Genomic DNA, 25,396 nt, shown 5'->3' with positions numbered 1-25,396 from the left:
CTTGGACCAAGCCACGTGAATAAGAGCAATGAAATATCATGTAAATAAGGTCTATAGGTGTCACAGAGCACCTTAGGCATTTAGAATCTGATGTTATCCCTATATAATTTATACATTTTGCTAAAGATGTACAACCTCTATTCCAAAAAAGTTGGTATGCTATGTAAAGTGTAAAGAAAACAATAATCCAATTATTTGAAATCACTTCTAGTCATATTTTACTCACAGCAGAACTCAGGTCAGAAGTTAAAAGTTAGATATTTTTTCCATTTCATTTTAAAAAATAACCCAATTTTAAATTGATGGCAACAACACTTCTCAAAAAAGTTGGGACAGGGTTAGCGAAAGTATGGAAAAGAAAGTGACACTAATGGAAAACATCTGGAGGGTTAATTTTCAATCAAATCACTGTGTATAAAAAGCGCATATTAAAGAGGCAGACTCTCTCAGAAGCAAAGATGGTTAGCAGTTCACCAATCGGTGTACAACTGTGTCTAAAAATTGTGGAACAATTTCCTAAAAATCTTCCTCAATGCAAAATTAATAAAAGTTACTCATAGAAAGGAGTAGCATTATCAAAGGAAAATGTAGAGACATATAATGATATAGTATATCACATCAGAGTTACTACTATTTGTTAAGGAGCTGTGACATACCTCTATATCGCAGAGTACTAACGGTATGACATATATGAAGTAATATGTATCACAAAAAGTAACCCCTTTAATTAAAGTCAAGTGGTATGATGATGTCAGACAAATCATATGGACATTAGCAGTTTATTAGCAACAAAGGCAAGCAGATGGAATGGTGGCCCTAAAGTAATGGCAGCAAGTAGTAACATTGGAGGTATCGTCAGAGTTGCCGAAAACAATAGCCAAATGAGTAACAGTGGGATACTTGAAGAAAGACACCAATATAAGCAGTGGTTCCCAGTGACTGTGTGTCCACCCCAAGGTGTGTTTCAGACTCCTAACCTTCACCAGGGGCATGCTCCCTTGTTTACTCAATGTAAAATTGCAAAGATTTTGAACATTCCCAAGTCCCATAGTACATAATATCACCAAAACATTCAGAGATTCTGGAGAAATCCCTTTGCACAATTGACAAAGCCGAGGGTCAATATTCGATGTTAATGGTATGCAAGAAACAGAAAGGATAATGCCTGCTCACTGCTGAAGTTTATAGGAGTCCAGCGTGCACAGAACCACGAGCCGACCACTCATGTATAGCAATTGCAGGAAAAAGAGGAAATGTTCCAGCTTCTGGTTAAACTTTCAGAGCAACCTTTATTCCATCAAAAAACAATTAAAAACATAATGGACAGGAGCAAGTGACGCGTTTCGAACACAGTTTTTCTTTATCAAGCTTGATAAATAAAATAAAAATTACTCTGAAAATTTTACCAGAAGCTGGAACATTTCCTCTTTTTTCCTGCATAGTCTGCAGGCCATGAGGTAGCACTGCATTAAAAAAAGGCATGATTTAGTAGTGCAAATTACTGCATGGGCTCAAGAATATTTTCCGAAATTTTTGTTTGTGAACACAGTTCGCTGGTCAATCCACAAATGCAAGATAAAGCTTTAGCATGTAAAGAACAAACAATATATCAACAGAATTCAGAAACACTGCCGTCTTCTCTGGGACAAAGCTCATGTTATATCATATTATATAGCACTGTGTACTTTGTAGTGCAGCGCTCACTGCACGTGTTGTGGAACACTCACTTGGCTGCGAGATTTAAGGCACACAGGAACACTTTCCACTTAAACAGTCTATGCGGTTTATTGTGCAGTCATAAACGGTTTCACGAACAGTCCATTACATACTTTACTGGAACATGACAAGAAGTTACGGTCACTAAACACCCTGGTCCATACTCCATCCAGTTCCTGTGGGTGACTGCACAGTTCATTAACTGACCTTTGTCATTGCATACATTTCCCCCACACTCCGGGTTACCTTCCTGGAGCTCCTGCTCCACAGACTGACCTCCTGTCAGTCTTGGTTCCCAGGGAAGCTGTCAAACTGGGATCACCACCCTTGTGTCCAGTGCACTATCGACAATGCAGATCCTCAAAAGGAAGGGAGCTCCCGAAAAACGCAGTGCCTTCACAGACTCTGCAAACATGGCCTCTCCGTGTGCTGTTCAGGACGTCTGTCCCCACTTGGAACCGTCCAACACACAGGCCACCAGGTCCAAAGCCATACCATGTGCTCTTCAGGAAGGTAACACACCTTCCAAAACATAGGCCTTTCAGTACCATACACACAGACCAATCAGGTCCATACACTCTCCCCCATGTGACCCATCCTGGTCACATTATATAGCTTATAACCCCACCCACCAGTGTGGTATGGATCACATGGGCTGGTCACATGGTCATGACCTCACTGCAGGTCTTGAAACACACAGCCACACACACAGGCTTTATCTTGGGTGTTCAGACACAGCCCCTTGGGTGGATATGTAGGTGTCTGGACCCACTCATCTCTCCAAGTCACTTAGAAGTCTAACTATACCCTCAGCAGTAGATCTGCTGAGCAAAAAACACCCAGGCTTCCGTCACAGGGCCACCCACCCCTGTGATACATATCGGCCATGTACAACCCTGCCGGTCACTGTTTCCCCATCACAATAAAGGAAACGTCTGCATGCATGTCCTGGGGAACCCATACAGTGCCCCCTAGCTGTAACAGTGGTCACTGCATCACAACTTACAATTGCTCGTTTTGCCTTTTCAACCAATCTATTTTTTTAAAGTATTTATTTAAATAAATAAAAAATACAGCATGGGGACCCTTCTATTTTTGATAATCAGCCTTTCTGAAGCTGACAGCTAAGGGTTGCAGGCCTCAGCTGTAAGATTTTCCTGGCTGGATTTCAAAAATACAGGGGAACCCCATTTCATTTTTTTACACGTATTTATAGCACAGGTGGCGGCTGATGAATACTCCCATCAGTCACCGCCTGCTCTCACTGTTAACAGTTGAATACAACTCTCAACATTGTCCCGTGTTAACATTAATTGCAGCGTGAGCAGGGGACAGTGATATGAGCTGTCTTATTCAGCACCAGGCATCTGGGAACAGCGTGAACAGTTCCACTGATTTCCTGGCGCTGGTACGTGTCACATTGATGACACAGTAATGTGTGTGACGTTTTGCGGCCTGTGCTGCTACCGGAAATACTGACATCTGAAAGAGCTCTTAGTGAGTCATTTACCAAACTTTAGCCAACTTTTGCTGATTTTTAAGAAAAAGGCTGAGAAATCAGAAAACGAATCCAAATGTGCAATGTTCGTGCCGAATTTGAGATTGGGGAATGTTATCTGAACAAGTTCACTCATCTCTAATCAAGAAGACCTCTGCAGTGTTGACCACAAAATAATTCAAAATTAAAAAACCTTGCAGATGCTTGGGAAACATCCCATTCAGCAAACTTAAGATAAGTCAAAAAGATAGGAGCAGTCTTTGTTGTGTAGTTTGATAGCTAACCATCGGTTTCTGGTAAATTAATCATAGAATCATAGAATGTTAGAGTTGGAAGGGACCTCCACAGTCATTGTGTCCGACTCCCTGCTCAATGCAGGATTCACTAAACCATCTCAGACAGATGTCTGTCCAGCTCCTGTTTGAAGATTTTCATTGAAGGAGAACTCACCATCTCTTGTGGCAGCCTGTTCCACTTATTGATCACCCTCACTGTCAAAAGGATTTTCTAATATCTAATCTGTATCTTCTCCCTTTCAGTTTCATTCCATTGCTTCTCATGTTTCCATGTGGAAATGAGAATAAGGATGATCCTTCTATACTGTGCCATCCCTTCAGATATTTGTAGACTGCTATTAAGTCTCCTCTTGGCCTTTTTTGTAATCTAAACATTCCCAAATCCTTTAACCATTCCTCATAGGACATAGTTTGCTCCTCATCCTGGTAGCTCTTCTCTGAACTTGTTCCAGTTTTTCAACAGCTTTTAAAAAATTTTGTGCCCAGAACTGGACACATTATTTCAGATTAGGTCGGACCAAGTAGGATTAGAGGGTGATAATTACTTCACATGATCTAGATTCTATGCTTCTCTTAATACATGCCAGAACTGTGTTTGTCTTTTTTTCGGCTGCATCACACTGTTGACTCATATGCAGTCTGAAATTCATTAGTATTCCCAAGTCTTTTTTCACATATGCTGTTGCTTAGTTATATTCCTCCCATTCTGTAGATGTAATTTTCGTTTTTCTTGCCCAGATGTAGAATCTTGCGTTTCTCCCTACCAAAATGCCATTCTATTAGTCACTGTCCATTGTTCAAGCTTATCTAGATCCTTCTGAATCCTTTCACTGTCTTTTCTAGTGTTAGATATCCCTCTTAGCTTTTCATCATCTGCAAATTTGATTAGTTTACCTTCAGTTTACCTTCAGTTCCCTTACTGTATATAGCTCATTTATAAAAATATTGTTCAACACTGGGACCAGGACAGACCGTTGTGGTACCCTACTTGAAACACTCTTCCAATTGGATGTGCAGCCATTTATTACCATTTGAGTATGATCACTGAGCCAGTTATGAATCCAACTAACCGTAGCCATGTTACTCCAAGACTTGGTCGTTTTTTCAATAAGAATAGTATGAGGCACTTTATCAAATGCATTGCTGAAGTCAATATATACTATATCTACCATGTTTTCCTGATCTTCCCAGTCAGTGATTCCATCATAGAAGGAAATTAGATTGTCCGTCAGGCTTGTTCACTTGCTCATTCCCCTATCTCCTACAAACCTCACCATACAATTTATTGAGATGTTAATATCATCTAACATGGATTAAAGAAATTCAACAAGAAAGACTGGGTGAGTGATCCATTTCTTTTCTTCTTGTCTAGGAAATTAGATTAGCCTGGTGTGAGGGATGACCGAGATGTCCCTCCTGGAATTTGCCCCCACCTTGGCATTCCCCCAGGCCATAAAAGCCATGCAATGTTTATCTTTAATTAAAAGAGCTAGGAAGAAACTCTTTGAAGCTCCGGTGACTAGCAATTAACACCAAGGTGTGAGCTCCCTGCAGCTTCACAGCAGACTAGATCTCTTTGTGTATGACTGAAACACATGGAGACAGCGCGCACAAGAAGTCATAGCAGGCTCTGAGGTATTGAATCTGGGAAATGACCTATAATAACAGAATGCAATATCTCTGAGACTAGCCGAGGACATAATCTGAATCAGCATTCCTTTCCCCAGGCACCCATATTATTTAACCACCTCCAGAACCTTGCATTATGGAGTTATAAAACATAGCTAAAAGGAATTACATACAATAGGCATATTTAGTCTCTATGCGCAGATAAAATCCAGCAGAATCCAGTGGCATTACCGCCATTTCATTCAGAGCTTCAGGCAGAAAGTTATGAACCTCCACGGTTCTAGGCAGAAACTCATACTTTCCGATGTGGGAGGGGAGAGGCTGCACAAGCCCAGGGGTGGGAGCAGAGTGTGGGAGGGAACAGCCTGGGAGATATAAAGCAGACCCTTATTTTGGACTGGAGTTTTTCTAATAGCTGGAGGCTATGTTAGCTGACACAGCCAGGAAAGCCTGTAACTAAGATTTGGACCTGTGATCCATCAGCACCTCCCTGTGGTCACATGCTACATAACACGATAATTGCAACCTGTCTATTCCCTATCCTTGTACTACACTTGTGACTGTATACCTGTATATTGTTCTTCTAAATATATACCTGTATATTTCTAGTGCGCTTTTTCGGTGTTTAAATATAAAATTAATCTTGGGCTGCTCTTTTATCGCGATTCACGAATCCCCATGTTTGCACGCTCGGTTGATCAATTGTACGCTACCCGGGTTGGTTTCTGACATGATATAAGCCTGTTGTCGGACGGAGCTTATGTCGAACAAGGAACTGGTGGCAGAATACCATATTGTTTTAGTGAGGAACACTGGCAGTGATGGTCAGGAGGTTTATATATATATATCCCCAGCCTGGACTGGTGATATATATCCCCCCTCACTGGGAGAGCCTCACTAACTCGTACCTATAAGGGAAGCCTTTCCGGCGACTATTTGCCCTCAGCGCAGTTCCCTGACTGACCTGGGGCAAGTGGTGGTGCCAGAGAGCCGATCCCTGCGGGTCCTTCTCTCCCCTCCCCCGAGGTGAGCAAAGTCAACACCCCCCTTCCCCTGTGAGATCTCACACAGATTGGTAGCAGTGCGGAGGGATCGAGATAACAGTGTGCGTGGGATCCGTACTCCCAGACACTAATGGTATAATGGATTTTTGAATGGTATAAGTTGAACAGAATAGGTCAGATATGACCTTGGTCAGATGTGACATCATTTGAAGTGACATCTTTAAAGTGATACATGAGAAATCTACCAGATTGATAAACCATGGTATATTCTCCTTCATGCTGCCATGTCCTGATCCATCTGCTTTCATCCACAGGTATGTCTGCTGAACCCGCTTCTTAATCCAGAATACTCAGTGAACCCCTGAACCCTCATGCATTGTTCACCTTCTGTTTTTAATTGGTATGTCTGCTGAACCCGCTTCTTAATCCAAAATACTCACTGAACCATGGAACCCTCATTGTTCACCCTCTGTTTTTAATTGGTATGTCTGCTGAACCCGCTTCTTAATCCAGAATACTCACTGAACCACGGAACCCTCATGCATTGTTCACCCTCTGTTTTTAATTGGTATGTCTGCTGAACCCGCTTCTTAATCCAGAATACTCACTGAACCACGGAACCTTCATGCATTGTTCACCTTCTCTTTTTAATTGGTATGTCTGCTGAACCCGCTTCTTAATCCAGAATACTCACTGAACCCCTGAAACCTCATGCATTTTTCACCCTCTGTTTTTAATTGGTATGTCTGTACTCTGTTTTTTCCCCTGACTTTAATTCCATGTATCATACTTCAAATTGACTGTATTTATATTGATATACCCATGCTCCTCACACCTTCCATCCTTCCATCTTATCCCACCTTCTTCTTCAACTTTGATGCTAGTCAAATGTCCCATTAACTGCAATCTGTTAATTGCCCCCTGCTGTGAACTGTCCTCCAGCCCCCTTCTCCTCCTCCCTCACTCACCTGGCTTCATTTCATGGACATTTGAATGATATAAGTTGAACAGAGCAGGTCAGATATGACCTTGGTCAGTTGTGACATCTTTAAAGTGACACATGAGAAATATACCAGAAATAGTCCCAAAATCGGTCAGACGGTAAGACTAACCACTGCTTTCTTTCTCTACTTTCTTTTTTTTTTTTTACCCTGGTCTTTAACCATGCTCACATTTGCCATCACTGTTTTTGCTCCACTAATCTTCACTCTCCTTCGCTATCCCCAAACCCCTGCACCCTCGAACTGAATAACTATCTCCCCCTCTCTCTTACCCCCTCACCTCGCTTTATCTGCAGACATACTCCTTAACCTCAGACCTCTCCTACTAAAATACAATACAAGACGATCACTCTCCTTCACCCACCTGCTTTCCCTTTCTCTGCTTCTTCTCACTGCTGGTGACATATCCCCCAATCCTGGCCTCCCCCTGCCTCATATATCCCACTAATCCTCACCCCTATCTTTCTCACACTTAGGCTACCGTTACACTTTTCAATGCACCAGCGATCCTGACCACGATATGACCCAGTCAGGATCGCTGGTGCATCGCTAAGTGGTCGCTAGTGAGCTGCCAATCAGGCATATCTCACCAGCGACATAGCAGCGGTCGGGGGTCGCTACTTACCTGTCAGACGAGGTGATCCTGACGTCCTCCCACGCCTCGATCGTCGCCACAGCAGGAAGCCCAGAAATGTCCCAGGACGGAGGTAAGTATCACACATAGCGATATCGCTGCTGCGTCACAAAACCAGTGACGTTATATACTGAGTTATGTCCCATTATACTGAGTTATGGCGGCCTCCACTTTACCCACACTCCTCGCCCTGGCAACAGACAAGGTGGAGGAGTGAGTTTCCTACTTTCTAAAAACTGCTCCTTCAACCCTATCCAACCCACAGCCTTCCTTATCCTCCCTTCTTTCGAGGTTCACTCTGTCCGTATTTACTCTCCCTCTAATCTCCAAATGACTGTCATATACCGACCTCCGGGCTCAGCCACTGCCTTCATTGACCAATTCTCCACCTGGCTCATCCACTTTCTCTCTGCTGACATCCCTACCATCATCATGGGGGACTTCAACTTCCCCATTGATACCCACCAGCCAGCAGCCTCCTCATCCTTTGGACTTACACAGTGGTCCTCCACAGCCACCCACACAGACATACAGTACATTAGACCTCATCTTCACCCACCTCTCCCTTCCCCCTATCTGACCTTCTCATCCTTGTCTTCCTCACCTGCCCCCCATATTTCCAGCCACTAGCACATCCTCGCAGAAACCTCGCACACCTAGACATAATAATAATCTTTATTTTATAGTAATCTTTATTTTTATATAGCGCTAACATATTTCACAACTCTTCACAGTTTTCACACATTGTCATCACTGTCCCCGATGGGGCTCACAATCTAAATTCCCTATCCGTATGTGGAAACCCACGTAAACACAGGGAGAACATACAAACTCCTTGCAGATGATGTCCTTGGTGGGATTCGAACCCAGGACTCCAGTGCTGCAAGGCTGCAGTGCTATCCACTGAGCCACCGTGCTGCCCATTCAAAGACTCTCTTCTACCTCTGTCCCCCATATCCTCACTCCACAACATGGACAGTGCCACTGCTTTCTACAATTCCACCCTCACATCAGCCATAGACTCAGTCGCTCCTCTCATGCATGGCAAAGTGCGACAAACCAATAGGCAACCCTGGCACAACAACCTCACCAAAAAACTTCGACAAGCATCCACGGTCGCGGAGCGGCGTTGGAAGAAAACACGCCTGCCAGACAACTTCACTGTTTTCAAACAAGCTACTCTTGCCTTTAAATCAGCCCTCACCTCTGCTAAACAGACCTATTTCACAAACCTTGTATCTTTATTATCCCACAACCCAAAACAACTGTTCAGCACATTCACCTCTCTCCTCCGCCCACCACTGCTACCTTCAGCTCCCCTCATCTCTGCTGAGGACTTTGCCACCTACTTCAAAAACAAGATCGACCAAACAAGGCAAACCTTTACTGTTCCACCACCCCAACCAATCCACATACCAGACCTCTGCCCTTCCCTAATAACCTCCCTCTCCAACATCACTGAAGGAGAGCTTACTCATCTCCTTTCCAAATCACGCCTCACCACCGGTGCACTTGACCCCATCCCTTCCCACCTGTTCCCCAACCTCACTAACATGAGGTCCCCTGGGGCCCCTACTTTTTTCCATCTATACTCTTGGCCTAGGACAACTCATAAAGTCCCATGGCTTCCAGTACCACCTGTATGCAGATGACACTCAGATCTACCTCTGTGGCCCAGATGTCACCTCTCTGCTGTCCAGAATCCCAGAGGGTCTATCCTCCTTTTTCACCTCTCGCTTCCTAAAACTCAGCGTAGACAAAACTGAACTCATTATCTTTCCTCCATCTCACGTATCTTCCCTACCCGATCTATCTATTATGGTAAACGGCATCACGCTCTCTCCCGCACCTGAAATCCGCTGCCTCGGAGTAACTCTCGACTCTGCCCTGTCCTTCAAACCACACATCCAAACTCTTGCCACCTCCTGTCGTCTCCAACTCAAAAATATTTCCAGAATCCATCCCTTCCTCAGTCCTCAATCTACTAAAACTCTTGTACATGCCCTCATCATCTCCCGCCTTGACTACTGCAAAACTCTCCTCTGTGGCCTCCCTGCTAACTCTCTTGCACCACTCCAGTCTGCCCTCAATTCTGCTGCCCGACTAATCCACCTCTCTCCTCGCTACTCCCCTGTCTCCCCCTCTGCAAATCCCTCCATTGGCTCCCAATTCCCCAACGAATCCAGTTCAAACTACTAACACTGACCTACAAAGCCATCCACAACCTTTCCCCTCCCTATATCTCTGAACTAATCTCCCAATATCTTCCCTCACGTAATCTTCAATCCTCCCAAGACCTCCTACTCTCCTCCACACTTATTCGTTCCTCACACAACCGCCTCCAAGATTTCTCCCGAATATCCCCTATCCTCTGGAATGCCATGCCTCAACACGTCCGATTATCCACCACCCTCAGATCCTTGAAACGGAACCAGAAAACCCATCTTTTTAGGAAAGCTTACAGCCTGCAATGACCATTCTGCCGCCTCCCCACCACCTGAGCTGCCGCCTCATCACCACCAGAGCTGCTGAACCCCCGACCTTCTGTCTCTTCCCCATTATCCCATAGAATGTAAGTCCGCAAGGACAGAGTCCCCTCCCCTCTGTACCAGTCTGTCATTGTAAATTTGTTTAATGTTAATGATATCTATAACTTTGTATGTAAACCCTCTTCTCATGTACAGCACCATGAAATTAATGGCGCTATATAAATAAATAATAATTATAAGGACTATCAGCAGTAGCTTTTTCTGCTGGGGTCTTAAGATCAGCTCAGCACTAGACAGTCTGAGTGCAAGTACTGTAGAGGTGTGGGTGCGTGGGTTGCCGCTATGTCCTTGACCTAGGGCTGAAAACACTGGCTGCAAGCACTCGAAGCCGGAGCAGAATGATGGCCGCGGAGATAGCTCGTAATGAGGAGAATGACTGTACTGGTTCCAAAGAAGGAGTGAACTGTGGGGGGGTCCCACCAGGGCTCCCAGAACGTCTTGCTGCTAGTGCACTACCCTGCAGGAGAACACCCTCCTACTGCCCTTCTCCCCGGATAGCTCAGATCGGAGGCTCTCTTTCAAGCTGCCCTGGTGAGTCTCGAAGCAGGGTGCGAGGAAGCCTCCGCAGCCCTCCTGAAAGCTGCAGAACACCAGGCAGAGCGAGAGGCAGTGGAACGCTGTGAAGTTGCAGAGTGACAGCATCAGCTGGAGTTGGCTCAGCAGGGTCTCCTACCACCCACCACAGCACCTCTGGAACCCAAGACAGCCAAGGTCTGAGCCAAGGACTTCCCCTTGCTGGAGATGGACAGAGACCTGGACTCCTTTCTGCGAGCCTTTGAGCGGACCTGCCAACAGCATCATCTGGCCTCGGATCAGTGGGCCAAGTTCCTGACCCCCTGTTTGAGGGATAAGTCTCTGGAAGTTTTGGGGGACTTACCTGTCGGGATCGAACAGGACTATGAGAGCATCAAAAAGGCCCTGATCCAGCAGTTCAACCTCACTCCAGAATCTTACCGTAGGAAGTGCCGGAGTCTGCAGAAAGGCCCCAAAGACACGTGGGCCGACCACATGTGGGCCTTTATGAGAGCTGCAGATTACTGGACCAAGGGACTGGAGCTCACCACCAACCAAGATATCCAGGAGGCATTTGTCACAGAGCAATTCTTTTGGAACTGCCCAGAGGATCTTCAGCAATACCTCCGTGACCGGAAACCACGGGGGGCAGCTGCTACAGCCGCCCTGTCAGATGACTATGCCAATAACTGGGCCCCTGATGCCAAGTGGGCCACCCACAGCACCTAGAGAGCAGGTAACTCATCCTGCCCCTGTTTCCCCAGCCCCTAGAATGCAAGGGGCGCCCCCCTCTGTTTCCCTCTACAGGCTAGGGGTAGAACCCAGGAGGTGTCACCTCTGCAACCAACATGAACACTTCAGGGCCGTGTGTCCCCAGCGCCACAAGGCCCTGTCCTCAACCCCAAAACCGTCCCCTATCATGTGTGTGGGTGGGGGTGATGGGAGGTCCCACGACAATTACCAGCCCGTCACCATAAGCCATGCCAGTGTATGGGACTGTGGGACACCGGCGCCGAGATGACCCTCGTGCGGCCTGAGATGGTGTACTCCCAGGACTTGTTATTCGGAAAACCCCTCGCGGTCTCCGGGATTGGAGGTGTCGAACCAGTGCTGCCCATCGCTCGCCATGGTTCATCTGGACTGGGGCGCCGGGAGGGGAATGAGGAAGGTGGCAGTGTAGGCAAATGTTCCCACGAGTGTTTTACTTGGGACAGATTTGGGGCGGCTAGTGTTACAGTATGTGGCTACTGAGACCCCAAGTTCTGGTCCCTCACTGTCTCTTGATTTGTCTACTGCTAGCAATGTTTTAAGTGTGTTGCCTGTTGCTTCTGCGTCAAGGAGGGTCGTGGGAGCTGAGAGTCACTCCTGCTGACAGGACACATGCAGCGCGCGCAGATGAGACAGAGCCAGAAAACATGAAAGGTGTGGGAATGGCCCCAGGTGTGATGAGACAGTGTGCTCTGGAGGGAGAGGTAGGGGGCAGGTAGCTGCATGGCCAGAACCAGAGTTGGTGGGAGGAGCTGCCAAAGGGATTGTAAGGGCCCTAGATGAGTCCAAACTGCTGGGTTCTGCTCAGCAGCAGGAAGAGGAACGTGCCAATGGGGTTGGAGCTGTCACAGGAGAGGTGGAGCTCCCAGGTAAGGCCCCAGGACAGGAGGTCCCCACACCTGGGATGCCAGGAGACAAGGTTGGTCCAACTGACTCAGCGACTTGTGTGGAAACCGAGGGGAGGCAGGCGCTACCCAGGGTTACAGCGGTCGTGGCTGCTGTCACCAGGAGTGGGAGTGCTGGAGCCCAGGGAGCCTCATGGAGGTCCGACGGCCTTCCCCCTTCCGACCAAGTGGTGGCTGAGCCAGAGAGAAGTCTGGAGACGGGTCCCGGGTAACTGACAGAAGACGTGGCAGTTTCATCCATTCTGGTCACGTCTAGTCAGGGGTTTCAGGCAGCGTTAGAAGCTGATGACAGCCTGAAGGCCCTTAAGGAGCAGGCGGCATAGCCTTTCAAGGTCTCAGACCTCGAGCGGATGGTCTTTGACCAGGAACAGCTGTACCGAGTGTCGGTTCATCAAGGGTCACCAGAGGCGTGGTCTAGGGACCGACAGTGGTACCCTTTCCATTCTGGCCGGAGTTGTTACGGATCGCACATGAGGTTCCGATGGCCAGACACTTAGGGATCGCTAAGACTAAGACCAGGCTAGTCCAGCATTTCTACTGGCCTAAAATGGGGACCGATGTGGCTGCCTACTGCCGTTTGTATGACACCTGTCAGAGAGTGGGGAAGGTGGGGCGGCACTCCAAAACCCCACTGGTGCCATTGACCATCATTGACAAGCCTTTCTGGAGGGTGGCTGAGGATCTCATCAGACCGCTGTCCGTTCCCAGCCGCTTCAGGAAACGCTACATACTAACGGTAGTGGATTATGCCACCCGGTACCCCGAAGCGATAGCCTTGTCGTCCATTCAGACAGTCAAGGTGGAAATCGCTTTACTGGAGATTTTCTCCAGAGAGGGATTTCCCCAGGAAATGCTCGCCAACCTAGGGACCCAGTTCTTGTCGCAGCTGATGGAGTCCCTTTATAAGCAAATACAGGTGCAACATCTGGTGGCCAGCCCGTACCATCTGCATACTTATGGTTTGTGCAAGTGGTTCAGTGGCGCCCTCAAGCAGATGCTTAGGATGTTGGTTGACTCCCATGGGAGCGACTGAGTGCGGTACCTCCCACACCTATTTGCCTAGCGGGAGGCTCCACAGGCCTCAACGGTGTTCACACTTTTTTGAGCACCTGTATGGGTGATGTGTACGAGGGCCCCTTGCTCTGGTGAAAGAGGCATGGGAAGGAGACTTGGCCACCCTAGGAGTGTCGGTCGTTGAGTATGTCGTGCACTTCCGGGACAAAATGATGGCCTTGTCGCGGCTGGTGCAAGACAATATGGCGCAGGCTCAAGCTGACCAGAAGCGCTAGTACAACCAGAACGCTTGTCAAAGAACCTACCAGGTGGGTCAGAAAGTGTGGGTACTGGTCACCGTACCACAGGACACGCTTCAGGCAGCCTGCGAGGGTCCATACCTAGTGCACCAGTGGCTCAATGACATCACGTACTTGGTCACTCTAGACCATTCCCGTGGAAAGAGGAAGGCCTTCCACATAAACATGATGAAGGCCCATCATGAGCGGGAGGCCTGCACCCTCCCTGTGTGCAACTTTCCCAAGGAAGGAGAGGCCGAAACCCTCCTGTATCTGCTCACCCAAGCCAAGGTAGGTGGATCCATTGTGGACGTAGAGGTTGGCCAGCAGCTAACCAAGGACCAATGGTCCCAGCTGGCGGATAATCTATGCCCCTTCCCAGCTGTTTAGCAGCCTTTCTGGAAGGACCGAGTTGGCTGTCCATCACGTGGACACTGGGGATCACCCCCCGATCCGGTGGTCAGCATATCGGGTCTCTCTGGAGGTGCAGCAGCAGATGTGCCAGGAGGTTGATGAGATGCTGAAGCTGGGGGTGATCCAGGCATCCAACAGTGCATGGGCGTCGCCTATAGTCCTTGTCCCCAAAAAGGACTGAACAACCCGGTTCTGCGTGGACTACCGGGGGCTCAACGCTGTCACAGTCACTGATGCATTCTCTATGCCATGCATCAATGACCTGATTGATCAGTTGGCCGGGGCAAAATACCTGACCATCATGGATCTGAGCCAGGGATATTGGCAGATCCCTCTGACCCACGAGGCCTGGGAGCAGTCTGCCTTTACGAGTCCAACATGATGCCATTCGGCAAAAAAAATGCCCCTACCACTATTCAGCGGATGGTCAACACGCTGCTCCAGGGACTTGAAGGGTATGTGGTTGCGTACCTGGACGATATTGCCATCTTCAGTCCCACATGAGAGGATCATCTAGAGCATCTGATGCAGGTGCTTAGGTGGATCCACCAAGCAGGTTTGACCATCAAGCCAGAAAAGTGCCAACTGGGCATGAGCGATGTCTTCTACCTGGGTCACTGGGTAGGCGAGGGGGTTCTGAAGGCAAAACCTGGGAAAGTGGATGCCATAGCTTCCTGGCCCACCCCAAGGATCAAGAAACAGGTGATGTCCTTCCTGGGCACCGCTGGGTACTATAGGAGGTTTGTCCCTGGCCAAGCCCCTGATGGACCTCACCAAGAAAACGCTGCCTCTCGCAGTAGACTGGTCAATCTCCTGTGAGACCACTTTTCAGGCACTCAAGACTCCTCTCTCCAACTCCCCAGTACTACAAGCTGCTGATTTTGCGTGGCCGTTTATAGTACAGACCAATGCCAGTGACTGTGGCCTCAGTGCCGTGCTCAGCCAGGTCAATGCCACGGACCAGGAACATCCCATCCTGTTTCTGAACAGGAAGCTATTGTCAAGAGAGGTGGCCTGCTCCACAATGGAAAAGGAGTGCCTTGCAATTGTGTGGGCCATGCAGTGCCTGTGACCATACATGTATGGGCATCCCTTCATGGTAGAGATGGACCAGCTGGTTGTACATGGTCTCCGGGATGAATGGGAGGTTGCAGCATTGGAGTCTGGAGCTCCAGCAGTACCACTCCTCCATTCACCACAAAAGGAGCTGTGACCATGGCAACGCAGATGGGCTATCTTGGCAAGGAGAGATTGCGGGAGTGTGCTCGGGGGAACACAGGAATGTGATGCCCTCTAGTGACCACTAAAGCAGGGAGGTGTGAGGGACAATGGAGATGTCCCTCCTGGAATATGCCCCCACCTTGGCATTCCCAAAGGCCATAAAAAGCCACGCAATATTTATCTTTAATTGAAAGAGCTAGGAAGAAACTCTTTGAAGCTCGGGCAACTAGCAATTAGCACCAAGGTATGAGCTCCCCACAGCTTCACAGCAAACTAGATCTCTTTGTGTGTGACTGAAGCACATGGTGACAGAGCGTGCAAGTTACAGCAGGCTCTGAGGTATTGAATCTGGAAAATGACCTATAATAACAGAATGCAACATCTCTGAGACTAGCCGAGCACATAATCTGAATTGGCATTCCTTTCCCTAGGCACTCATATTATTTAGCCACCTCCAGAACCTTGTATTATGGAGTTATAAAGCATAGCTTACAGGTATTACATACAGTAGAAAGGAAGCCTTTCCGGCGACTATTTGCCCTCGGTGCAGTTCCCTGACTGACCTTGGGAAAGTTGTAGTGCAAGAGAGCCGATCCCTGCGGACCCTTCTCTCCCCTCCCCCGAGGTGAGTGAAGTCGATGCCCTCCTTCCCCTGTGAGATACCGCACACCTGGCATGACTTGTTTGCTACAAATCCATTCTGGCTCTGGTTAATTATTGTATTCTTACCCAAGTACTTACATACATGCTGTTTATAAATTTGTTCAAAGATCTTTCCTGGTATAGAAGTAAGGCTCACTGGTCTGTAATTTTCTGGCTCCATCTTCTTTCCTTTTTTGAAAATAGGGACAACATTTTCGCTTCTCCTATCTTCTGGGACTTATCTTGCTCTCCAGGATTTTTCAGTGATTCTGGATAGTGGTTCAGCAATTTCCTTGGCTAACTCTTTCAGCACCCTTGGATGCAATTCATCTGGGCCAGGAGATTTAAATTAATTTAAATTAGCTAAGTGTTCCCTCATCAGCTCTCTGTTTATAGATAGTGTGGATACTTTTCTTCATTCTATGGCATTGTGAAGATCACTTTATGTGGCATTTGCTTTCTTAGAGAACATAGATGAAATATACGAAGTTTGTCCTTCTCAACATCATTTTTGACCACTTCACCCATTTCATCCTGTAAAAATTCTACAGCATCTTTGACTTTTCTTTTGCTTTTGACATACCCCCAAAATCCTTTATTGCTTTTGGTCTCCCTTGCAAGCCTAATTTCATTACTGGTATTAGCTCTTCTAACTCTTGCCATGCATTCCCTGCAAACAGCATTATATTCTTCTATAGATATGCCCCCCTCTTTCCATTTCATATACAGTACATTTCTTTTTTCCTTTTTATCTAGTGTTCTGTGTGCATCCACCCAGTTCTCTTGAAATGCTTCAAATTCTTCCTTCTTTTCGGGATTGCTACCAATTGTGCAGTGAGAATTTCATTTTGCAAAATCTCCCATCCTTCTTGAACATTTGTGTCCTTTAGAACATCCGGCCATTGGACCTTTCCTACTCTCTTTCTGAGTTCATTAAAATCTGCCTTTCTGAAGTTCAACCTTAAAGTCTGGTCTTCCACCTCTTGTAATCCAAAATTCGAGGATAGCATGATCGCTGCATCCTAAATTCCCAGTCACCTTTACTTCCTCAACCAATTAAGGTTCGCAAATAAGTGAGTGATCTCTCACAGATTATACAATTCCTTAGTAACATTTGACATAAAGGGCATTGCTGGATCAGTGAGTGTCTCTTTGGGTATTAGAGTCTGGGTAAACATATTAAAGCATCTCTTTGGCAATGTTTCTTGCTGACGTTTACCTTAAAAGGATTGCTTTATGGATGGCATGTTGAATATTCCAGGACAATCAAAATATATTTTTGGACTTTTAGTGAATTTTACAAGAGGAACTTCCAGATCCATTGTAATCCTTCCAAATGGGATTTCAATATCTGGCAAAGATGCTAAGGGGGTCTTAAAGCGTGATAACTGACACTGTGGGTAAGACTCACAATATTTATTTACCTCTTCGTGCACCCATGGCCAATAAAACCTTTGAAACATCCTGTCTTTTGTTTTATCATTGGTAAATGAACCCCGGATCAACTTGGGTCAAGGAAAAAATGTGAGGTGCACAGCCCCATAATATAACATTAGTCCATGTGCAATCTGATGCTTTGACTGGTCGCACTCGGACCAAAAATATAGTCATGTGCACGCGCCCGAAATTACATCAGCTCCCTTGCCCTCATTAACCTTTTTCCTGAGTTAATTCTCTCTTTTCTCTGCTCTATGTAGAAGTCTCTTGTCCCTGCAATTATGATTCCCCTCTTCAACTTCTGACCGAACTGCTCTGCTCCTCCCCCTGCCAGGGACTTTTGCAGTGACTCATGACTCATATAGTGAAATGTTACTTCTTTTTTCTACATAGAGCTTAGAAGGAGTCAGCTAGTCAGTGTTTAATCATGTGATGTCATAGATGTAATGGATTAACTAGCTAGAAAGGCAAAATTAGCTATTGTAAGTACACAGTGCCATATAATATGATGATTTCAATATATTAAGAAGATAAACATTTTGATAAGGGTACTTCTTTAAGCTAATTTTTATGGCAGAGAATGACTTCACAATTTTTTGCAATTTATCTGAACACTCTTCTTAGCAATGTAGAGTTAATGCAAATTGCCACTATAAAAACTGAAAGAGCTTATTTTGTGAAAAACAAAATTTTTGTCAGTCTCAAAACTTTTGGCCATGAGTGTATATTCACAGATCTGTGGTTAGTTCTCTAAGATGTTTGGAGCAACATCCCTGCTGAGTTCACTACATGGAATTGTGCCAAGAAGAATTAATGATTTGATGCTGTTTTGAAGTCAAACGTTGGTCATTCCAAATATTAATTTGATCAACTGTATATTTCTCTTTTTGTTTATTTACTTAGAATTTTTTTTAATTGATAGTAATAAACTAATAGCCCTTCTATTTTTTAAATCATTATTACTTCGCAGAATTTTCCACACCTGCTTAACCCCTTCACCCCCAAGGGTGGTTTGCACGTTCATGACCGGGCCAATTTTTACAATTCTGACCACTGTACCTTTATGAGGTCATAACTCTGGAACGCTTCCATGGATTCCGGTGATTCTGACATTGTTTTCTCGTGACATATTGTACTTCATGTTAGTGGTAAAATTTCATTCAAATAACTTGCGTTTATTTGTGAGAAAAACGGAAATTTGGCGAAAATTTTGAAAATTTCGCGATTTTCCAACTTTGAATTTTTATGCCCTTAAATCACAGAGATACGGCACACAAAAAACTTGATAACTAACATTTCCCACATGTTTACTTTACATCAGCACAATTTTGGAACCAAAATTTTTTTTTGTTAGGAAGTTATAAGGGTTAAAAGTTGACCAGCGATTTCTCATTTTTACAACACCATTTTATTTTTAGGACCACATCACATTTGAAGCCACTTTGAGGGGTCTATATGATAGAAAATACCCAAAAGTGACACCATTGTAAAAACTGCACCCCTTAAGGTGCTCAAAACCACATTCAAGAAGTTTATTAACCCTTTAGGTGCGTCACAGGAATTTTTTTGAATATTTAAAAAAGAAATGAACATCTAACTTTTTTCATAAAAAAAATACTTCAGGTTCAATTTTTTTTATTTTACCAAGGGTAACAGGAGAAATTGAACTGCAAAAGTTATTGTGCAATTTGTCCTGAGTACGCAGATACCTGATATGTGGGGGGAACGACTGTTTCGGCGCATGGCAGAGCTCAGAATGGAAGGAGCGCCGTTTGACTTTTTCAATGCAAAATTGGCTGGAATTCAGATTGGACGCCATGTCACGTTTGGAGAGTCCCTGATGTACCTAAACAGTGGAAACCCCCTACAAGTGGCCCCATTTTGGAAACTAGACCCCCCAAGGAACTTATCTAGATATGTGGTGAGAACTTTGAACCCACAAGGGCTTTACAGAAGTTTATAACGTACAGCGGTACAATTAAAAAATCATATTTTTTCCACAAAAATGATCTTTTCACCCCAATTTTTATTTTCCCAAGGGTAACAGGACCCTAAAAGTTATTGTGCAATTTGTCCTGAGTACGCTGATACCCCACATGTGGGGGTAAACCACTATTTGGGCGCATGGCAGAGCTCGGAAGGGAAGCAGCGCCATTTGACGTTTTTGGCTGGAATTGAGATCGGACACGATGTCGCGTTTGGAAAACCCCTGATGTACCAAAACAGTGGAAACCCCCCACAAATGACACCATTTTGGAAACTAGACCCCCTAAGGAACTTATCTAGATGTGTGGTGAGAACTTTGAACCCCCATGGGCTTCACAGAAGTTTATAACATAAAGCCATACAATTAAAAAATCATATTTTTTCCACAAAAATGATCTTTTCACCCTCAATTCTTATTTTTCCAAGGGTAACAGGACCCTAAAAGTTATTGTGCAATTTGTCCTGAGTATGCTGATACCCCAAATGTGGGGGTAAACCACTATTTGGGCGCATGGCAGAGCTCGGAAGGGAAGCAGCGCCATTTGACGTTTTGGGCTGGAATTGAGATCGGACACCATGTCGCGTTTGGAAAACTCCTGATGTACCAAAACAGTGGAACCCCCCCACAAATGACACCATTTTGGAAACTAGACCCCCTAAGGAACTTATCTAGATGTGTGGTGAGCACTTTGACCCCCCCAGTGCTTCACAGAAGTTTATAACACCCGGGCGTGAAAATAAAAAATTCGTATTTTTTCCACAAACATGATCTTTTAATCACCATTTTTTTATTTTCCCAAGGGTACCAGGAGAAATTGGACCCCAAAAGTTGTTGTCCAATTTGTCCTGAGTATGCTGATACCCCATATGTGGGAGAAAACTACTGTATGGGCACACGTCGGGGCTCGGAAGGGAAGTATTGACGTTTTGGAATGCAGACTTTGATGGAATGGTCTGCGGGTGTCATGTTGCCTTTGGAGAGCCCCTAATGTACCTAAACAGTGGAAACCCCCCACAAATGACACCATTTTGTATACTAGACCCCCCAAGGAACTTATCTAGATGTGTGGTGAGCACTTTGAACCCCCCAGTGCTTCACAGAAGTTTACAACGCCCAGGCGTGAAAATAAAAAATTCGTATTTTTTCCACAAACATGATCTTTTAGTCACCATTTTTTTATTTTCCCAAGGGTACCAGGAGAAATTGGACCCCAAAAGTTGTTGTCCAATTTGTCCTGAGTATGCTGATACCCCATATGTGGGAGAAAACTACTGTATGGGCACACGTCGGGGCTCGGAAGGGAAGTAGTGACGTTTTGGAATGCAGACTTTGATGGAATGGTCTGCGGGTGTCATGTTGCCTTTGGAGAGCCCCTAATGTACCTAAACAGTGGAAACCCCCACAAATGACCCCATTTTGAAAACTAGACCCACTAAGGAACGTATCTAGATGTGAGGTGAGCACTTTGAACCCCCAAGGGCTTCACAGAAGTTTATAATGCCAGGGCATGAAAATAAAAAAATCGTATTTTTTCCACAAACATGATCAATTAGTCCCCAATTTTTTCATTTTCCCAAGGGTAACAGGAGAAATTGGACCCCAAAAGTTGTTGTCCAATTTGTCCTGAGTACGCTGACACCCCATATGTGGGAGAAAACTACTGTATGGACACACGTCGGGGCTCGGAAGGGAAGCAGTGACGTTTTGGAATGCAGACTTTGATGGAATGGTCTGCGGGTGTCATGTGCGTTTGGAGAGCCCCTGATGTACCTAAACTATTGAAACTCCCCACAAGTGACCCCATTTTGGACACTAGACCCCCACGGAACTTATCTAGATGTGTGGTGAGCACTTTGAACCCCCAAGTGCTTCACAGAAGTTTATAACACTCGGACGTGAAAATAAAAAAATCATTTTTTTCCACAAAAATGATATTTTTTCCCCCAATTTTTTATTTTCCTAAGGGTAAAAGGAGAAATTGGACCCCAAAAATTGTTTTGCAATTTGTCCTGAGTAGGCTGATACCCTACATGTGGGGGTAAAACACTGTTTGGGCGCATAGCAGAGCTTGGAAGGGAAGGAGCACCATTTGACTTTTTCAACTCAGAATTGGCTGGAATTGAGATCAGACGCCATGTTGCATTTGGAGAGCCCCTGATGTGCCCAAACAGTGGAAACCCCCAATTCTAACTCCAACCCGAACCCCAACACGCCCCTAACCCTAACCCTAGCCCTAACCCTAGCCCTAACCCTAACCCTAGCCCTAACCCTAACCCTAGCCCTAACCCTAACCCTACCCTAACCCTAACCCTACCCCAACACACCCCTAGCCCTAACCCTAGCCCTAACCCTAATGGAAAAATGGAAATAAACACATTTTTTAAATTTTATTATTTTTCCCTAACTAAGGGGGTGATAACGGGAGGTTTGATTTACTATTTATGGCGGTTTTTATGTTTGGCGGCTGTCGCACGCTAAAAGACGCTTTTTATTGTAAAAATAGTTTTTGCATCACCACATATTGAGAGCTATAATTTTTCCGTATTTTGACCCACCGAGTCATGTGAGGTCTTATTTTTTGCGGGACAAGTTGACGTTTTTATTGGTACCATTTTCGGGCACGTGAAATTTTTTGATCGCTTTTTATTCCGATTTTTGGGACGCAGAATGAACAAAAACCAGCGTTTCATGAATTTCTTTTGGGGGGGGTGCGTTTACACCGTTCCGCGTGCGGTAAAATTGATAAAGCGGTTTTATTCTTCGGGTCAGTACGGTTACAGCGATACCTCATTTAGGTCGTTTTTTATGTTTTTGTCGGTTTTATGCAATGAAAACTATTTTATATAAAAAATAATTATTTTTGCATCGCTTTATTCAGCGAGCTATAACTTTTTTATTTTTTTGCTGATAATGCTGTGTGGTGGCTCGTTTTTTGCGGGACAAGATGACGTTTTCAGCAGTACCATGGCTATTTATATGCGTCTTTTTGATCGCGCGTTATTACCCTTTTTGTTTGTCGGTATGATAATAAATCATTATTTTTTGCTTCGTTTTTTATTTTTATTTTTTAAGGGGTTCACTAAAGGGGTTAACTAATGGGACAGTTTTATAGGGCGGGTCGTTACGGACGCGGCGATACCTAATATGTGTACTTTTATTGTTTTTTTTTTTTATTATTTCCAAAAAATGGATTTATTGGGGGAATATTTTTATTTTTTTTTCTAATTTATTTGGCGATTTTTTTTTAATTATTTTTACACTTTTTTTTATTTTTTTTTTTACTTTATTAAATAGTCCCAGGTGGGACATCACTGTCCTGTGACAGATCGCTGATCTGTCACATCACAGATCACTGTGACAGATCAGCGATCTGACACAGGCACAGCAGAAGGCTTCCTCATGCCTGCGCTTTGCAGGCACTGAGGAAGCCAGCTTCCGCAGGCCCCCGAAGGCCCCCGTCGCCATCTTGGATTCAGGGGCCTGGAGGAAGGGAGTCCCCCGCAGTAGCGCTGCACATTGCGCTGCCGTGGGGGGCTCAGGGAAGCACGGAGGGAGCCCCCTCCCTGCCGATGCTTCCCTTTAACCCCCGGTACACCGCGATCGTGTTTGATCGCGGTGTGCAAGGGGTTAACGTGTCGGGGGCGGTCCGTGACTGCGCCTGACACATTGTGCCGGGTGTCAGCTGTGATAATCAGCTGACACCCGGCCGCGATCAGCGGCGCTCACCACGTGGGCGCCGCTGATCGCGCCGACGTACTATCCCGTCCCCGGTCATACGGGCCCGGGTACCGTGGACGGGATAGTACGTCGGATGGCAGGAAGGGGTTAAAGCTTTTATACAGTACTAGATGGTGGCCTGATTCTAACGCATCGGGTATTCTAGAATATGGCCAGCGGGAGACTGACTTTCAAAAGATGGTCCAGGATGATCCACCACGATCAGCGATCTCACAGCGGGGGCCTGGTCGCTGCTCCGTGTCACACTGAGGCTAAGTACCCACGTTGCAGAAATGCTGCTGAAATTTCCGCAGCATTTCCGCAACTCCCGAATTCGCATGCGTTTTCCCCGCGATTTTCACGTGTGGAATTCACTGCTCTAAAAACATCTGTGGGAAGGATCTATAAGATAGAGTAGTGAGCTATATAGTAGTCAATGATAAAAGAGGGATTAAGTCACAATAACTTCTAAATCACACTGGTTGTAAAAAAAAACCTCTTTGGATCTGAGAACAAAATTCAATAATGAAATCACTCCTTAAATCCAATCTCCCACCCACTCATGTCACCTGTACCTCAAAATCATCTCCATAACTTTTTTCTTACCAAAGAAATTGGAAAAACTCTTACTGTGGCTCTTATTCAGTCACTACTATTACAGCTTTATACTAATTATTCATTTCTTCAATAAGCAATCTATCCTGAAAGCAAATTTCTTTCCAACCACCACACCAATGCCACCACCTTGTGACAGTTAAGGTGCCGTCACACTAAACGATGCACCAGCGATCCCGACAATGATACGACCTTGTCAGGATCGCTGGTGCCTCGCTACATGATCGCTGGTGAGCTGCCAAACAGGCAGATTTCACCAGCGATCAGGACCAGCGAGGACGCTGGTATCCAAGGTAAATATCGGGTAACTAAGCGCGCGCGTCACTTAGTTACCCGCTGTGTACCTTAGATACCAGCTCCCAGCGCCAGCACGCAGGTATCCAAGGTACACAGCGGGTAACTAAGCGACGCGCGTGCTTAGTTACCTGATATTTACCTTGGATACCAGCTCCCAGCGTCTGCTTACAGCGCTGTGGGCTCGCTGATCGTTGCTCTCCCGCTGCCACACGCAAAGATCAAAAAATGGCCCAGGACATTCCTGCACGATCAGCGATACCCGGCAGGGGGGGCGGTTGCTGATGCATGTCACGCACAGCGAGATCACTGTTGCATCACAAAATCAGTGCTCTCGCTATGTGTGGCGGGGGCTTTACTGCACATGGTTGCCCATTATGCAATCCAATTTAAACTTATCGCTTTCATGCAGAGAGTCATCGACAGGGCTGCACATCACCCTTCATCACCTCTCTCATCTCAGTCTACCACCCTACCAGTGCTCTCTCTTCTTCCAATTATCCTCCATTATCTGAACCTTCCACTTGGGTCTCCAAGACTTCTCTTTAGCATCATCAGTTTTGGAATGTATTACACATCTTTTTAGGCAAGATTCAATATTTCTGTTTCAGGCTTTACACGTTTACACTCAGAATCTGGTCCCTTTTATCAGTTTTTCCCACACTCCATGCACTTTGTGGCACTTCATAACTGTGCATACACAGATTCTAGCTGGTGGTGTGTCTTATTTATAATGAAAGATGACTGGGCTACACAGCAGAAGCACTTTTTACCTTTTGTGTCACCTCTATTTCTATATTGATTGTAACCTATTCATTCTTCTTGATTGGATTGTTGCTCTGCTATGTTTGATTTTATTTGTACTTGTAACCTAGGAATTGTAAAGAATTGGCCTGTAAGCGTATAGCTGAGGAATAAAAGAAACCCTTAAGATGTTATTAATGTTATTAATGATGTCAAAGCTGTCACTTTGTTAACAAATTTAAGCCATCACTTTCTTGAGGAAGGTGAAAATAGCATTGCAGATGTAGGGCACATAGGAGCGAACATTTGGCCAGCCCAACAGTGGGGAGAAGTTTAGGGATAGTGGTAAGTGGAACAGACAAGATGTTTGGAGCCCAAAGAGATATTGCTATGGGTTGTAGATAACCCTTAGGCCTCTTTCACACATCCGGTTTTTGTCATCCGGCACGATGCGGCGAAATTTTTAATAACCGGATCCAGCACCGGATCCGGTTTTGTCCCATAAGCTTTCATGGGCGCC

This window comes from Dendrobates tinctorius, unplaced genomic scaffold (assembly GCF_039654945.1).
Source record: "Dendrobates tinctorius isolate UK_male_01 unplaced genomic scaffold, ASM3965494v1 ptg000144l, whole genome shotgun sequence".
NCBI classification, from domain to species: Eukaryota; Metazoa; Chordata; class Amphibia; order Anura; family Dendrobatidae; genus Dendrobates; species Dendrobates tinctorius.
Note: the sequence above shows the minus strand (reverse complement) of the source record.